Here is a 14,778-nt window from a genome sequence, read left to right on the forward strand (position 1 = left end):
TCTGCTGGCAGTTACCATCCTGGAAAATGTCACTTCTCAAATACATTGCCAGTTTGCAGGTCATACATGAATCAAAGCACACCTAATCCCTTAAACAGCCATGGTATTTTCTTGCAAAACTTTTTGAAATTATCCTTGGGCCATGAATGCAAACTGTGGCATTAAGACACAGACTTGCTTTCAAAGTTATAAATATCTTACTTTTTGTTGTCATGGAATCTGTGGCACATTCCTACAAGGAGTCACTGTCTGGTGCTTGTCACACCAGACAGTACAATCAATGTTTTGTTTAACCTTTCCCCATTCTGATTCTTAGTTTATAGCAATGCCTCCTCCAGGTGTCATGAGGGCTTTATGACATTTCTCTGACATGAAGATGAGACCATTAACTTTCACCTGTCTTTTAGAATGCTTTCTGCAGCTCTGACTTCCCTTACCTGTTTTCACTGATCTGATCTGACTGCTATGGAAATTCTTTTTATATTGCAGCAGATACTCCAAACCGCAAATTGTACCAATCTGGACCTGCAGTCATTCTAACATGCATCTGGTATTTTGTGGGTAATTGCCCTCAGAGGGCAGAAAAATCTTGAAAGACTGAAATTAGGGCTCCTAGTCAACATGATGTACTTAAACAAGACTCTCATGTGGCTCATCCTCATTAGTAAGTCACCCAGATTATATATACTACACTCCTGGGGCTTTGTGATATGATAAAATGATTGCATAGTTGATTCATATTTATACAGTTCTGACAAATTACCTCAGAGCTTTTAAGGTTTTTTAAATGTGGATGTACCTCAGACGTGTAGATGTGGCACTTAGGGACATGACTTAGTGGTGGACTTGGCAGTCCTGGGTTAACAGTTGTACTCAACAATCTTAAATGTTTTTTTCAACCTAAATGATTCTGTGATTCTGTGTATGTATTCATTCCTAGCATTCATCTAGCCCATGACAGTTACCATATGACTGAGCAACGCTGGGAAGTGATTGGATATTTTCAAATGATGTACTTTTTTTTGAATAAGATGATTTTTACCATGTATCTTTCACATTTTAAATCAGATATGCCATTGTATACAGTTTAATTAATAACTCCACAAGTTAAACTACAGAGACAAAATGAAGAAGGGGTGAAATAACTCGCCCATTCTAGTCATAGGAGCGGTAATTCTTTCAAGAGGTACAGAGATAGGATTTTGTTTATGGGTTGAACTGCTGTTGGCTACAAGCAATTACCATTTGTGGTATGCCTTTGTATAGAAGCTATACCTTTAACAGTTCTCCCTCAGCTGAAAGTGCCTGTGATTTCAGAAGTGAAGGTCCAAATGAGAACACAGATGTGCAGCCGGTTAAAATGTATCTGCTTGACTGTTAAGGAACCATTTCTGGGATGGGATACACTTTTTTCTCTTTTTTTTTTTTTTTTTTAATATTATTATTATTAACCAACTAACCTGAAGTTCCCCTTCTACGCGTGCTGGAGCGTGGTTGTCATCTTGTAAGGTGAAGCTGAAGGACCAGTGAATGTTTTTTGCCTGATATTTATCTGAACTTTGCAAACAGGCGCTAGTTATTTAACACCCTATTATTCCACAGGTTCTGGATGCTGCCCCACATCCTTTTCTCCTCTCTGAATCATTATCTGTAACAGCTTGGCATGAATGAGGCTTCACGGGACACATTACAATCCCTTTTCCCTATTGGAATTTCTCTTGGGCATGATGGAGATAAATTGATAAGAGTTGTATGGGAAAAGCTTGCACTACAGTGTTGATACTGTTATTGTCTGGATAAATAGGATACTTGAGCTGCCTGCTAATAATCTGGCAGCTGCCTGTTAATAGCCTTTCATAAAATTCAAATGTTTTAGAAATTCTGTGCTCTGGCAGCAGTCTAATCTGTGATAGATGGGGAGTTTTTAAGATGATGATGATCAATTGTTGTTCATGAACAGAAATTAACATAATATTCAGTTAGAAATCATTTAGTTTAGATATTAGGATAAGAGATTTGCATACATTAGGAACTGGGGAACATTTCAGAAGAGGAGGAACAGGAAGGAAGGGTTGAAACCTTGTTTAGAAATAAGCCAGGCTGCTGGCCCTGAAAAAGTGCTAAAAACTGGAGGGAATCTGACAGATGTAGAGGAGCACAGATGTCAGATGGCTGTGATCCCCCCAAACGGCTGTGGCTAATGTTCAGTGCATGTCTGAAAAGGCTGGGAAGAAAGCAGCACAACTGCAGTAAGTAGGGAAAGCAAATCAGGATCCTTCCTATGTCAGTTGACAATGTGTCCAATACAGTGGGCAAGAGACCAAGGGCAAAACTTGCCAGTGCTAGAAGCCTGGAAAATGAGAGAACTGGTTTCATATGATGAGCCTGACCGAGAGGCGGCTTGGAGACCTTGCAGAAAGAAGGTAATCGGTGGATGTGATGTTCCCAGGCTATCAACTTTACAGAAGTTGCCACGGGCATGTGGAGGGGTTGTGTTGGGGTTTGAGTCTAAAATGAAGCGTAACAGAATGAAACCATTGTTGAAAAAGAGAAAATTATATGAAATCCCTGTGATTGGAAGTATCATACTGTAACAATAAAAATGTAGTGTTAGGATTGTGTGATTACCCCCACCCTCAATCCAGATATAGATAGTGTTTAGAGGATGTGCAAGTTCAGGACAGGTAATTGGAATATTTCATCTACCAATAGAATTAATGCCTCATCATCTATACAGGACATAGAAATAATTTTTTTGGAGTTAGTAAATAGCTGCTTTCCTGAATATTGCACAGGAGCAGCTCAAGAAGCATGTGGGAGAACTGATCTGTCACTGCAATTACAATACAACTAGGTTTAACACTGCAGCAGGAGAGACTAAACAAAATAAATCCAGAACACCAGTGTTCACTTTAAAGAAAGGGAACTGCATACTAATGAGGCAACTGGTCAAAAGGAAGAGAAAGCATTAAGGGAGAAGCAGGCTAAAAAGCAAGAACCCTAGAGGTAGCCTAGGCACTTTTCAAAAATACTGTATTAGTATTCAAGACAAACTCTTGTGCTGAAATTTGAAAACACAGTGGTCCAGTAAAAACCCTACATGGCTCAATAGAAAATCAAGGTTATTATCATGTAGAAAGGACTGGCATTTATAACAGAAAGTTTGTCCTCCAGATGGAAACAGGGAAGACCATAACTCATGGCAGACCAAATGTAAACGGGAAATTAAGAAGGGTAAGAGAGAATTTGAGGAACAGCTTGCATAGGATGCAAAAAACCTCAAAACAACAAACCCACCCCCCCTCCAAAAACCCCCCAAAACCCCACCCCCAACCATAGTTTAAAGTGATTTCAATACCAGAAAAGCAGTAAGATTGCAGAAGTCTGTCCTGTCCACAAAACTACTCTAGAAAGTATGCCGGGAATGCTGGACCATGAGTCTGACTTTGATCCTTCGAGAGATGGTAAACTTGATAATAAAGAATAAGATTACTGATCATATAGATAAACTGGTGGGAAAAAAGTTCTCCATCAGAGCTGGATAAGCGTAAGAAATAAGAGAAATCTGAGTTTCCCAGCCACCCTTACAGTTGTCTGAATTGGCTCAAGGTCCCTGTGGTTACTGTACCAGGTTCTCGCACCTGCTACACCGTCTCACCCATGATGACTTTTGTCTGTCTTGTTTTCTTTAGTCTAAAGCAAGACAAAAATCTGTACTTTCAGGAGTCACTATGGAAATAAATTATGATATTTCTCCAGGAAGAAGGTCAAATAAAAAGAGAACAAATAGGAGAGTACCTGTAATGACACAGGGTGTGCATGTGGTTGGTGAGGAAGGACTGGGTGGGGCACAGACCAGATGTCAAAGGAATTTTGGAGAATGCACCCTGTACATAGGAAGCAGCAAAGCAGCTGGAAGGATGGATGGAGACAGAATTGTGTGTGTATGAAATGTCTGTGGCATATGCAGGAGTAAGAAGTACATGTAATATATGAAGGAAAGTAATTCTTTAGATGGGTATTTTCTTGTGTGGGGCTATCATGGCTGTCCTACATGTAGGTAGGCTGTCCTGTCCTGTCCTCCTAGGCTGTTACGTGTGGACCCCATGCCTGCTTCTTTCCCAGTTGGTGTAACTCTAGATCTGTATCTGTCATTATTGCATGCATGCAGGAGGCATGGATGATGGGTAAAAAGGATGGTGAACATAAAGCAGAGAATGAAGGTGGCTTTAAATGTATGGATGAGAAGGACTGGGTTCTTGGATCTTGGGTTTTGCCTGCTTTGGACTTGTAAATAACCTTTGACAACACCGAGCAGCTTCTTAAGAAAGAACGTTTTTACATTTGTAACTGCAGAGGCTGCTGCAGTAATTAAATATACAATGAGGTCATAAGGTCTAAACAGAGCTCAAGATCTTTGTGAAGTTGGTAAATTTAAAGCAAGCATATTTGTGAAGTATTTAGACAAATAAACCAAACACTAGACTGCAGTTATGGAATCGTCAAAGCTAGCATCTCTGGTATTCTAAACATGCTCTTCAAATAGCACATTTGTTACTCTCAGGAGGGTTAAACAGTGAATTCATTTGCAAATAATACCACAGGCCCATCAAGGAAGCATATATGTTTTTCAATCGTCTGAATTATCATTCTTATCTAAACGGATCTATTGATCATTAATGGTCTAGAAACCCTTAGGGCATGACAGGCGAGTGAGGAAAAAATCCAATAAGCTCTCCACCACTGCAGAATACCAAGAAGCAAAAATGCTGCTGTTGTGTCCTTATAGCATGTCTGTGAAACACTGCATGAATTAGTAAACAGGATCTTCTGGATGCTACAGGCTGACCTTCTGTTCTCTTAGCATATGCAGGGATCTACTGTCTGTAGCTTTTCATTCAAACAGTACCTATTTTCAAACAATATATTATAAATTATAATTGTATTTGTGAAGATAATGGAGTGTGTAACACATACAAGCATACTAATCTTTATTTAGGACCTTAGGAATACCTTTAACATGAACACAGCATTCCCAACACTTCTTTTTATTATTTAAAACAAACTCAGGCATTTTAGCAAAGTACTATGTTCACTTCTGTGAAATAAAGGCATTGCCAACAAAGACATGACTGAAAGTCACAGTTACCTTCTATGCCTTACCGAGTTAAAACTCCAGGTGTGTGACCCCCCTACTATGTGACAGTAAATGGGATGAGAAAAGCCTAATCTGATTCTTCCATCAGATGTCACCAAATACCACAATTTTCTATTGGCTTTCAGACATTAAAGCATGTTTATCTGTTTATTAAGAAGCAAGAAATTCCTGTTTTAAGGAACTGCCTTACTAAGAGTACCTCTTAGATTTACCAGTAAAAAAAAAAGTCTGGTATTATACCATAGGGTGTAATATCAAGAGGGATTGCTGTTCAAGGGCATCTGGAGGTGGTCACTCAAGGCCTGATTCAGGCAAAGAGTCTTATCTACTGCCCAGTGTCTATCCAGTAATTTTTACTGTGGTTTAGACCAATAAAAAAGTCTGTAGTTCTACAGCTCTACTGGAAAATCTCACCACTTCCACCAGAAATGCCATTTGGATTAAACCACATAAATGAAAGCATAGTAATTTTGATCTGTTCCTTAAATAATGCTTTTTTTTCTAAAATAATTTGCTTTGTAGGTGTCAACAGTGTCGAAGTTGATGCGTGGTCATAGAGTTTAAGGGATAAAACTTCCTGTAGATTTCATCCTCCCTATAATAACCAGGCTTGAGGCCAAGAGCCTGTCAGCCCTCTCATGTCAGTGCAGCACAGAAGACATTTCTCAGCCACGTTTGGCACTGCAAGGAAGACAGCATGTCAGCTCTGATTAGTTGTACTAGGAGTCAAGTGTTTTACTATGGGCATGGTGCTGCTCTAACCTGCCTTTGGTACCCAAGTTAGTCTGTCCTCTAATGTGGACAGCATGAGCTGTGTTTGCTGTGGAGTTACTGGAATAGTGCAATTAACTCTGCATTATGCTCCATTGCGTAGTACAGACATACCCTCTCTCTGCTATGAAATCATTTGTATGTAAGAGGAGAGGGAGGAAGATTCATACCCACTAATTGGCTATGTTGGTAAATTCCTCCTTTAAAGCAGTAATGGAATAGTGTGTGCTAAGTAGACTAGTGGCTTTTGCCCAGTGAACAAATAAGAACAAAATCAAATAGTGGATAGCAGTTCAATAAGACAGCAATCAATCTGCCTTAACTCTGAATAAGGCATGGGTCATGTAGAAGAAATAGTAGATGTACACGTAGTAAAGATGTATATCATAACAAAATATGCACAGTCTGAATCCTGGTATTTCCTAATTAATTAATTCTTTGCTATACTTTTCATATCCTTGTAAATTATTCTTATAAGTAATATATGAACATATTTAAGAAAGCTTAATGATACTGTATTCTTCATAATGGTTTACTTTTTTTTTAATTTTTTTAATAGTGATTTGCATGGTTTTTCTTGTCCTCAGGTACATGTGTGTCCTTATAATATACAGAACTGCAAATGAAATAAAGCTTTCTGATGTACTTTTTGCATACAGCTACATTCATCTTGGGTTACTTACTATTTTGTACAACATAAACCATGCTTTTTAGGATTATATGCCCCAAATAAACTTGACAGATTTTAGACAACAGACTGGAAAGAGGACCTAATCCTGCGAATGCAAATCAACCATGTTTTATTAAGCTATTCTACTATTAAATATAATATAGAATAAAGCAGTTCAAAAATCTGCCAGGTATGAAGCAAAACAGAAAAAGGGAACAGGTGCTACAGCACAACAAGCAGGAAATAAGGCTTGACACCAAGGTGCACGTGACAGAGTTCTTGGCTAGAGAAAGGAAATGGGTTCTGCACAGTAACTGGGAATCTTGAAGGAGTGAACAATGATAAGGGAGTGGAGTAGAAAGTGGAGCGAAGAAGATCCTGATCTAACAGCATCAGGAAACAACACAAGAACTTGGTCTGCCTGATTACTTACAGTAGCTGTTAAGTAACTTCAGGGTATCTTGTACTTTTGATAACTGTCACACAGTAATTGATGTGACACCTTACTCATTTTAGGGGCTCCAGACAAGCCAGGTCAGTGATTCACCCCAGTTATGATAACTCCTTTGCACACCTCCAAGAACCAGCTGGTGACTGGGACCAAAAATGTTCCCTCCACTGGGCATTCTCGTTGGTGAGTTTTCCCTTCTTCATCTGGCAAAGTTGGAGGGTGGTTGTGCTAATTATTTAGCATGCAACATAAGTCTAGAGAAGCCTCTTGTTTAATTTTGGATCACAAAACATTCTTTTTTATTAATGCAGTTGACTAATTCATTAATCCATACCCACTGTTTTAATTAAAGTGTGAAACATATAGATTTTTGCTTCTCAAAAAACCAAGCATTTTCTTGTTTTACTGTTTTTTGATAAATTAATAACAAGTATTTTGCTACCTCTTTGATGTTGCTGGAATCAGATTCTATGTGTGGCTTATACTCGGACCACTATATTTCAGGTAAGTTCATCTTGTTTTGACTGATTCTAATATAACTCAAATGTTTTCCTATTCTGTCTTCTGGTAAATTGTTATTGTCTTAGGCCAATATTTTTTTCCTGCTTACATGCAAGCATTAGGATAGACATGCTGCATTTGAAGAAGTCTACACCTTTCTGCAAGTATAGCTCACTATAGCATTACAATGCCTTATTAGTTCTGTACTTAGCAGATTAAGATAAATCACACACTGGGTATTATAATGAAGCTTTGGGATTTAAGGATGAAAAGGTGAGGCTGGCACCTCCTTAAGAGGCATTATGAGGCTAGGGAGAGTTTGCTACTAGAGATGTTCAAGGAGTTTTCTTGGGGCCAAACATGTAATGCTTTCATTAATGATATTTGTGCAGTAACAAAGAGTTTGCTAATGAAACCTGCTTTGGCATACAGCTGGGAAACATTGTTACTGTGCAAGAGAATTACAGTATGATAAAGAGGAACTGAATAACCTTGAGGACAGGCTAGTGATAAAAGAGTAGAAATTCAGTAGCTGAGAGAAGAGGTTCATGCACTTCAGACTGTTCGTAAGAGCTTTCTCCTATGAGACAATGTCAAGGTCAGGATCCACTAAGTTTTAGTTAGTATTCATGTGAAAAACTGCTTACACCTTGAATATCGTGGCACTTCTACCAAATCAAAGCTGATGCAGGTTTTTTTACAAGTTATATATTTTCCTGTCTTTCCTACTTGCACAGACCCCTGGAAACACAAGGGAGGTACCAACATCCAATAAACGCTGAATAGCACAAGCTTGTTTTACCTACTTAGCACAAGAAGAAGAGAGGCTTAATTCACTTGCCCATCCAATTTGAAGACAGAATCTGAGTCTCTCATGAGAGTATGTTAGCAAATAGGATCAAGAATACTCTGTTGCAAGTTTTCTGTATTCTCCAGTTGAAATACTTTCACTATATATAAAATAACTTAATACTAATTGCAACAGGAACTGCACTTGGTCTTACAAACTAATCATGCAGCTACCAAGCTGTGGGGTCATTTTCTCTTTCTGGCCCAAAGACTTATCAAACTTTTTGTTTGGTTGGTTTTGACAGGTAACTACCTTTCTCGGTGTTCAAGTGATTGGCAAATCCATTCCTCAGGAGGTATGTTTCTTGAAGAAGGGCTTGAGTGTTTGAACCTGCTAGTTTTTCTCCTAGCTGCATTAGGTCATCTCCTAAAAAGGTGTCATCTGCCTTGACAAACGTTGCTTCCTATTTTCTAGGCATGAGAAACGGCAGAGTCACAACTGGCTTCTGTGCTACTGCCAAAATCTGGGGCCTAGTTCTTACTCACCTCACATAGGCTAGTTCTATCATTTGTAGTGCTTTATGGTGAAACTTGACCAAAAAAAAAGTTATGTTACTGGCAGGTCAATTGACAAATGTTGATACTAAAACCAGAGAAGGGATGGAAATTTCTAGTTGGCAGAGTGGTACTGCCCCTTGGGCCAGCATTGGCCTCGTGGATGTAATGAAACTATGCCCAAAGGATCCTTCTTCATCATTAATGTGTTTGAAACACACGGTAACACAGTACTGTGCTGCTTATGTGCCTCTTGAATTCAGACCACAGTCTTTACAAACCAATTTTAATTTAGAAGGAAAGACCAATGAAAATGTATGAGATGTCTGTTGTAACAGCAACAGCAGTAACTCATAATCTCTGCCGACAGTAAGTACTGTATCAGTCCACAAGGATGGGACCCTGGGAACACAATGCTGCCCAAAAGATGGGTACTTATCTTTTCTGATACTTCCTTAAATATCTTCTGGCAGTGGTCCTGCAGTGTCACCTCTTTCTCATTATTTTTCACAATTCAAAGGCTTTCTCCCTTTCTCATGAAATCTTTTGTGCTGTACAATAGGTCTCAGGTTTACTGTTGTTTCAAGTTCCCTAGTGGATTTTTTCCTTTTCAGAGTTTCTAAGTAATCCTTCTTTACTGATCTTTCACAATCACTAAAACATGGAAGAGCATACAGACTGTGACAGCAAACAATAAAGTTAAAGCAATTCCCAGCTGAGGGTGATACGGCACCACAAGTCTATCACATACATTTAGGCGTTAGAGAGAAAATTAAGCAGCTTGTTAAAGTTGCAGCATTGTGCCTGGGTGTTGGCAGGACATACAACACTTTCCATCATTAAATGAGATTTTAGCATTTGGGGTACTCAAATGCTTTTAATTTTTTTTAAAACAAACCTTCATTATCATGTTTGTTTAAACAGTACAAACTGTCCTGTCCCTGCTGCAGAACAGTGGCTGTGAGGGTTTGGTTGCAGCTGCCAGTCTGTTGCAATAGGTGCTTGGACGTCATTTGCACAATGTGTCTGCTTTGCTTTGCACTGGGAAAATAAGATTTTTAGGAGGGTCAGATTACTGACTGGTGAAAACTGGAAACAGGTTTAGAAAACCAGTGGTAGTAGGTGCAAAACTGGGCCTCTGTTTTAGTTCTTTATTCGCTTTCTGCAGAGTTTTAATTTCTGCTTGCAGGACATTTTTATTCAAGGGTGGTAAGATTCTGGAAATCAGCGTTTGTAATGGAAATTGTGACCTGACTTTAATGTTCGTCTTGCTGACTGTCTGCTGAAAAAGTTGTACCTTAAGAAATACTATGACAAATCTGTCTGCAGTGAAACACACACAAAAAAGAAAACACATGTACAAGTAATTATTTATAGAGTCCAGTGTGGGACCAGAACAGCAAGAAACTTGTTGAGAAAAGCCTTAAAACTCTCCTGTGCCAGACCCTGGAAGTAACAAGCAATATTACCATGTCAATGACACTTAGTCTGTACAAACTCTGTTATTGCTACAGAACCATTTTGTGGCTTGCTCAAGGTTCTAACTTCAACAACTGCCCTAGAGAAAAAAGCAACTCTGTTTTTGCTTTGCATTCATCTGCAGTTAAGTTGTGTGCTTTGTGTTTGCTTAGGGATATCCAGCAAAATGCAGACACATGTGCATGGGGGAGCCTGAGGGTGCGCAGGTGGGCCTGCAGTGGCTGGCTGCTGGGCTAATGCTCAGGCCCACCTGGGCCCCGGCTGCTAGAACCTTCTGGGCTGCCCTGCACCTGTCACAAGGCAAACGCCTGAGGAAAGGCTCCTCTGCTTTTGCTCCAGAAGGGAGGGTAGCCTTGAGGAAGACAGTTGTCGGAAGTTCTGCTGCGTTGCCTGAAGCTGCAGAAGAATATTTTTGACCCAGAAAGATGGAGAAATGTGATTTCAGAAGAGAGAAAGCTGCTGCGTTGCCTTAAGCTCCAGAAGAACATTTTTGACCCAGAAAGATGGAGAAATGTGATTTCGGAAGAGAGAAAGCTGCTGCGTTGCCCGAAGCTCCAGAAGAACATTTTTGACCCAGAAAGATGGAGAAATGTGATTTCGGAAGAGAGAAAGCTGCTGCGTTGCCTGAAGCTCCAGAAGAACATTTTTGACCCAGAAAGATGGGAGAAATGTGATTTTGGAAGAGGAAGATATGCTGCCACACCACCTGAAAAAGTAGCTGGTAGGTGATGTGGCTAAATAATGGGGGGCAGGAAGATTTTAACCCTTAGCGTGGATGTGGAGTGTTTTGCTTTGACGTGTTGGCACTATTTTGCGGTCAGGAGGCCCCTGCGTGCAGTGGGCGACAGGCAGCGGGTGAGGCAGTTTCCCGCGCAGCGGCGCGCCAGGCGGGTTCGTGAGGCGGCACAGCCAGGCGCTGGGAGCGGGCCGCTGCCGTCGCTGTTGCACCTTCCCCGGGTACCGTGCCTGCACGGCCTGATCTGAGGGGCCTGGCAGCCTTCCGCAGGGGCCGGGCACCTCCGGCTCCGCACACCGGCGGCTCTGCGGGAAGGCCGCTGGCAATGGCTCCTCATACCGGCTCCGGTAAATCCGGATGAGGGCCGCAAGATGGCGCCGGCGGGCGGCCGCCCCGCCCCGCGCAGCCGCCTCCGGGAGCCGCCGGTCTCGCCGGGCAGCTCCGGCGGGAGGGACCTGCGTTGCCTGTTGAACTTCGTAAGTCTGACCTTCTGGAACGGTGCTTTTGTGCTTTTGCACCGTGTATGAGCACAGTCCGCGTTAAACTCAAAGAGCTGCGTATGGATGCTAGCCAGGGATTCTGCCTTCAGCTTCCATTTTTAATGCCCCTTTGCCTTAAAGCTGCAAGCAAGCTTCTTTTGAAGGGCTTGCCAAACATAAGTGCTTCAGTTTCTAAGAGCCATGAAAAGCACTTGATCACGGCTTTAAAGCCAGGCTTTCCTGTCTTGTTTGTCCTTACACTAAGACATGGTCGTATCAACGCGCCCCGGGGTGGTTTATGGAGTAGCTTGAATTTGTCTGTCGGGGAAAAGTGTTTCCTGGAGGAGAGAAGAACTTCCATCCTGTTTGCTCTTAGTTCTTTAACAGGTTTGAGAGAGGAGGAAGCTAGGTATGGAAGGTAAGGTTTTCCTTGCTCCCAAGAAGGGTTTGTTCCTCACAAGAAGAGACTCTGAGGGAACAGTTCTAATAGGTGGTTCAGCCTAAGCAGGGTGCTTATGGGGAACTGGCTGAATTCTGTCTCTACTGAGCACACTAAAGCAAAGCATCTCCATCTGTAGTAGTTTTATTCCTGTTCTTACCTTCTTAATTAATGCAGATATGGCCTATAAAGCAAATTAATGTTATGCCTTAGTCTTTATGAGGAATCTTGTCCTAATGTAGGGACCCACAGCAGAGTGGCAATGAGATTATGGAATTAATACATCTGAAGTAAAACCAACTTTAGAGCTGGATGGTAGGGCTAGGGAGGAGAGTGAGGATTTCTTTTGAGCCTGTTAAAAGAAACTGGTCTAAAGTGAGAATAGCTTAAAAAAAATAATCTTCAGTTATGACTGCCAGAGGAACATGTAAAGCAGCCTTCTGATGTGAGGAAAATGCCAAAAAATGCAGCTAGCTAATGGTGTCCAGTCAATTTAATCTGAGTTGCTGTCTGAACCAAGTTTCCTGTCATCCCTAGAGAATCTATTCCAACTCTAAAACCTCATTTTAAGAATTAACTCAACATTTCAAAACAAGCTGTTGGAATTTCAGTGGTGCTGCAATTGGCCATCTGCCTTTTTTCTAATTCTGTCTTATGTTGGAATAAATCTGGCTTATTTTCAGAAAACTATGTTCTAGGACTTCCATGTTCTGTCACTATGCGATCCTCTTGGTTTTATTCATAGTTTGTGTGGGTACCTCAGGATGAGATCTCAGAACAGAAAAGGTTTCTGAGTTCTGTTCTCACCCTTCCCTTTTCCCAAATTTCAGAAATAGTTCTAAGTAGCACATTTTAATATTCTGAAAGGGAAGTGAGAGGAGGATAAGTCATGGCAATCTCTGCCTGATTCTGTATGGCTTTTGGTGATTTGACTTCCAGAAAGAGTGCTCTGCTATCATAAACACTTAGACTGTTCCAGATAAAAGGATATGCTCCGGGTTTTCTTTCTCTCTCTTTTTTAGATGTTGTTGCTGTTAATGAATGCATGAGCTGCACAACTGATGGGCAGATTTCCAAAATGTATGAATGCTTAGCAAGGTTAATATGCCAGAGGAATAACAGTATGGAACACATCTTGATTCTGGTTAACCTAGCAGTTGTCAAGGGTTGGATCTTCTCTATGTTCCAGGTTACTGTAATAATTTCCTGTATTTCTTGCAGAATTGCACCTACCATCTTTTAAGTTGGTTTTCCTGTTACTGTATCCAAATAGATATGGATATTATGTTCTAATAGTTGCACTGAAGCTTCACAGAAAGAATAGCAATGTTTGGATCAGAGTCCTTCCCTGGTGTGTTATGCCCAGTTCTTTGGCATCTAGGTCCAGGTGATTCCTGTCCCCGTCTTCTGAATCACTTACTCTTGGAGTAACTTAAGCCTGTCGTAATATTACTTACAACTTTACCAAAGAGATAGCTTCATGAAATGTGGCAGGAAGGCCATGCTTTACTCTTTTACAGGCAGAACACCTAATCCTTTTTCCAGTCACACAGTTAATGTACTTACGGCTGCCTAAGAACAGAATCACAGCCATAAGAGAGCCAGAGCAGGATCTGTGTTTTAACTGTTGTACTATTAAACACTAGGCATATTATGTGTGAACGCTATAGTCAAAAAGCAATTTAATAGTAAGTTTTGTTGTGTAATGAAGCAAACCAAACATGTTTTCTTCTTCCCTTCCACAAAACCAAAGCCATCTATCTGGAAACTTCTAAAATGAGCTGGTATTAGGGAGCTCCTTGAAGACAAATTAAACGTGGGGTAACAGAGTTAACTGAAACTTAGGAAACTATATATTGTCCGTTTCCAAGCACAGTAAGCTGTAATATTTCATAAGAGAGCACTGAAGTTGCTTGACTGTTACAGACTTATGTGATAACTGTACATCATGAGTGCACTTCTTGTCTTGCTATAAACCCATAGCTGATGCTGTACCTGCAAACCCACACATTTTCACACTCAAAAAGGTAGACCATAGCTTTGTTTGTAAACTAGTACCTGAGATTGCAATGTAACTTATACTCATCCCCTGATGGGGGGAGCTTGTTTTCCTTGTGCCTGGTATATGAAGTAGTAGCCAGGTTACAGAGCAGTCAAATCCACACCATTCCATAGAATCTCAGCTTTTAATTGCTGTGGCTTTTGTTACTGCTTGTCACCATACAGTCTCACCCTGGCTGACTGCATCAGGTTGACTCTGAGAACTGTCTGCCAGAAATCCTCCTGAGCTCACTCATTGTTGGGTTAGACAGGTACCAGTTCTAGAAAAATTGCTGATACGCATACCCTGGGGTAGGCAGTTGCTACATTCAGACATGTGTTATCTGCCCTAGACACTGTCAAACAATGGTTAATCAGACTAAAATGGAAGAGAGGTGACTGAGATGGTCAATAAAGAGTGCTTGCTGACTATCCCCTAGTACAACTAGATGCATCAGGTGGTAGAAGGTTGGGAGAAAGAAACAACTAAGGAGGAAAGCTATTCTGTACATCTGCATTGAGCTCATTTGTCAAGGGTTGGGTCTTCTCTACATTCCAGGTTACTTTAATAATTTCCTGTAGTTCTGGGAGATTCAGGGTTGTAGGACACCAGAGCACCACCTTTGACTCGGGAACTCTGCCTACTGTAAACCTCTAGAGGCTGGAACAATATTTTAGAGAAAATATACTCTGTTGTGTGCTCCACATAC

The 14,778-nt window shown here is 40.8% G+C and overlaps 1 protein-coding gene across 3 annotated transcripts in view; it reads left to right on the top strand.

The window, feature by feature from the left end:
• The window catches only part of GALNT18 (polypeptide N-acetylgalactosaminyltransferase 18), a 328,676-nt gene that overhangs the window by 54,306 nt on the left and 259,592 nt on the right, over window positions 1-14,778 (top strand). The window contains exon 1 of one of the 3 annotated variants that reach the window (XM_055723134.1): window positions 10,773-11,095. The exons of 1 other annotated variant lie outside the window; for it this stretch is intronic. The gene's annotated coding sequence lies outside the window, so the exon portion shown is untranslated. Of the gene's footprint in view, window positions 1-10,772; window positions 11,096-11,428; window positions 11,587-14,778 lie in introns of those variants that run through there. One more of the 3 variants, XM_055723131.1, reaches the window with a different exon arrangement.

Source organism: Falco cherrug, chromosome 10 (assembly GCF_023634085.1).
Source record: "Falco cherrug isolate bFalChe1 chromosome 10, bFalChe1.pri, whole genome shotgun sequence".
NCBI lineage: Eukaryota > Metazoa > Chordata > Aves > Falconiformes > Falconidae > Falco > Falco cherrug.